The sequence below is a fragment of the Cryptomeria japonica genome, chromosome 8 (assembly GCF_030272615.1).
Source record: "Cryptomeria japonica chromosome 8, Sugi_1.0, whole genome shotgun sequence".
NCBI lineage: Eukaryota > Viridiplantae > Streptophyta > Pinopsida > Cupressales > Cupressaceae > Cryptomeria > Cryptomeria japonica.
Window position 1 is genome coordinate 622,151,384 of NC_081412.1, and position 3,782 is coordinate 622,155,165.

Below are 3,782 nucleotides of genomic sequence, written 5' to 3' on the forward strand. Positions count from 1 at the left end.
TTCTGACGCAAAGAATTCTACATTCTATGCATGCAATTTGGCAAAGGAACCCCAAGAGGATGTTTGGTTCTTGGACAGCGGTTGTTCTAATCACATGTCAAGTAAATCTAATTTCTTTGTCAAATTAGATGATTCAATGAGGAGTAAAGTTAAATTTAGAGATGATAAGAAGGTTGATGTAATGGGAAAAGGTACCCTTGCAGTCAAGACTAAGCAAGGAGACACTACACATATCCATAATACTTTCTTTGTGTGAGAAAATTACAGCTTAGTCTTTTGAGTATAAGACAACTTCTATAAAAGAACTATAAAGTTGTATTTGAAGATAGCTTAGACATCCACATCATCTTCTTCAATATTGAGGACAAAAACTTTGGACATATCATCTGCCGCTTGCTTGGCGTTTTTGGTCACCATCGCCATGTAACGGACAGTCTCCGGCATTTTCATTCGCCAGTAGTATGTCAACCCTGCGGGAACAACCCCTAGCATCAATATAATCCTCCACACCATGTCCTGCTACGCCCGAGATGGGTAAAAAACTTCTGTTTAAAGGAGCTGAGACAATTATAGCCACCACAGATGCGGCAAGAAATCCGAGGCCCTGCATGGCGAACACGAAGGCAATGAAAGATCCTCTGGTTTTGGTATTTGTGTATTCCGCCATGATTGTTGCAGAGGGTGGATAGTCCCCACCAATGCCAAATCCCAGCCAGAACCTGAAAAAACATAAGCATGTTAGCACAGACTTACGGGTGCTCCCAAGGGAGAAGCCCGACAAGATCGAACTTGCCACAATCAAGGTGAGAGTTATTCCGTAGACCTTCTTTCTGCCCATTCTGTCTCCAAGCCAGCCGAAGAAGAGCTGGCCTGCAAATGCTCCGCATGGAGCGACAGCGTTAACTGCAGAGTTTTTGAAAGATGGTAAGAATGCATTGTCATAGTAGAGTCTTCCCAGTAGATTGGAAACCGGAGGAATGCAAAATAAGTCGTAGGCGTCTGTGAAAAAGCCCATTCTGCAATTAGTATTGCTTGGAAATGAAAGCACTGCATTTGAGCCTTGTCCAGAGCAGACAGCACCTTGAGTCCCAGACAGCACCTTGAATCCCATTTTCAAGTCTTGCTCCCCTGAATGGATGATGAATTTCGGAAGGAATGAAGTGTTTAAAAGGGTTCAGATTCTTGTTACTTCATGTATATCCTATCAATGAAGCTTCGTTCTTAATTTTCAAAATGCATTTCCTAAGAATATTCTGCATATACTGAAAGTAATCATATGAAATCACAATGTTCGCTGGAATTTTCTATAGTGCCAAAGATATTTCCAAGAATTGTCCAAACTTCTGGATAGCATCGCTTGGAAATGATTGCACAGGGTTTGAGCCTTGTCCATTGAAGACAAAACCTTGCCCATTTTGAAATATGGCTCCTTCAAATGGGTGATGAGGTTTAGAAGGAATGAAGTATATTTAAAAGGGTTCAGATTGTTTGATATATCCTATCAATGAAGCTTCGCTCATCCTGTGATAGACTTAAAAAATACATTTCCTAAGAATATTCTGCTTGGTTGGAATTTTGTTTGCTCCCAAAGGTATTTCCAAGACTTGCCCAGCCTTGGGAAAACCCACATATAAGGTCCGCACTTTTCAACAAATAAATTAATTGAACGAGAGCCAGAGAAGTCCGCCCGTTCCATAGTCGTACTGTCTATCCAGAGTCGACATGCACATTTGACCATATTTACTAGCAATTGTATCCGAAAGAGGTCGATTGTAATTTATATACTAGTATTTACACCGAAAGGAAGTGCAAGCGTAATGCCAATAAAAATTTATACAATTTATCAAGATTTAAAAAACTGTCTGAATAACTATTTAACATGCTATTTATGGAGCAAAATTCTCAACTATCATTCAAAAGTAATTTATTATTAAGTGTGTTCTTTTGCTTTTATAGATAGAGGTTTGAATTTTCATTAGATTTACATTTTTACTTTTATTATTCTTTATTTCACATAGATAGTAGTTCTCACTGCTAACTAATAAACTTTTATAAAATGGGTACGAACTACAAGTTAGATTATGTAAGTTCTTGAAAAAACATATTATACACAACTTAGCTTCAAAAGATAATTAAGTACCAAAAGTATACTTAATTATTTGTAGAGTGCCTATCACGTTAGTGCAACACATGTCTTTACATGACGTGCTCTGAGGTGATGAAATTAAGCACAAATTTTAAGATTGGCATTGTAAGAACCCAAGAAAGGACCTCGACAATGGAAAAAAAATATTAATTGGGCAAAACTAAGAGAAATCAACCCATCGGGAAGGCTTAGGTCCCCTCAACATGTACAAGATGAATAAATTAGATAAGAATTATAGTAGACCCGCAAACATGCTCACAACTTAAACTTGACAAATATTCAAATTTTGTCATATTTACAAAATGGTCATGGAGAGGGGTTTAAAAGTCATAATGGTTTAATTCATGCCTTTTAAAAGGGCTCTAACTCTTAATCTTGTGACCTAGGATCTTAGGAAACTCAAAATGAGATGAAAATAATACTTTAAAACCCTTTAAAACTTTTTAAAGTATAAATTCAACTTTGATATTTAGCATATTTTTTCACTTGACTCATTAACACATCATTCAAAAGACATAAAATTTTCATCGCAAAACAAAATATTTTACAATAGAAAAAGACTTAATAAGGTTAAATTACATTGCAAGTAACAAATATCACATCATAAGGATAAATTACACTTGATGGAAGACATACCTCTCTATTTAGAGTAGGGTCAAGTAATATTGGCCATGGAATTATCTACCATTCAATTGCACCATTAATATGTTCATTATATAGTCAAAGCAACATACAATGAAATAAACATAATATATAAGAATTTATTAGTTGAATAATAACCAATTTCAATTTGCTTAGATTCATAATGCACATTGTTCATTAAATCTTGTTTACATGTTGTGTTCCTATCATTTAATACATCTAAAATCTATAGAGAAAATTACTTTTTATAATAATAGTTTAATCAAATAGCTTAAATTTCATATAATTCAAAGGATACATTTATGACTTAAAATTGGATGTAGGATGACGTAGACAATTCTCTTTCATTTCAATATCATTAGGAGATTGAATCTTTTACAATTTTAATTAAAATAGCATATATAATTGATACAATTTAAGGCACATTCATGATATAAGAACCTAATGAAATTGAGATATCTAACTCCTAGTAAGGTCATTACCATCAAACACAACTATAGAAAATTACTTTAGCCTAAATATCTATTTGATTAGATTAGCTTGCAACAGTGAACCCATGAAAAAAGAAACGAGTAACATTAGACACATGAAAGGATAGGGCTTACACAAACCTTCTAATAGTCCTTCAAACTCAATGCTGGCAACCCATTCATTTGTTATTTTAATTATTTATTTGATGCTTGTTATTGGCAATCTAGATTCATGACAACTCCAAGGTGATAAGTGACTATGTTATCGTGGGATAACAACCTTATCATGTGACAATTTTATTATGATCTAAATGATAGCCCTATAAATGTTATAATATTATTTCTTATTGTGAAGATAGTGTTTTCTTGTATGACTTATCATTACAATGCCATTGATACATAATTGACTATTTTAGAATCTACATGGTTTCATTTTGAAGTGGATAATAGGATCTAAAGGTTATGACTTTTATAATGGCAACGTAAAGATAAAAGCTTTCATCAAATAATTTACTTCCTTTCAT

At 34.1% G+C, this 3,782-nt stretch overlaps 1 pseudogene; it reads right to left on the reverse strand.

Moving 5' to 3' along the window:
• Positions 1-330: 330 nt before the first annotated feature.
• Positions 331-1,696, reverse strand: LOC131045150 (probable inorganic phosphate transporter 1-3; annotated as a pseudogene).
• Positions 1,697-3,782: the final 2,086 nt, after the last annotated feature.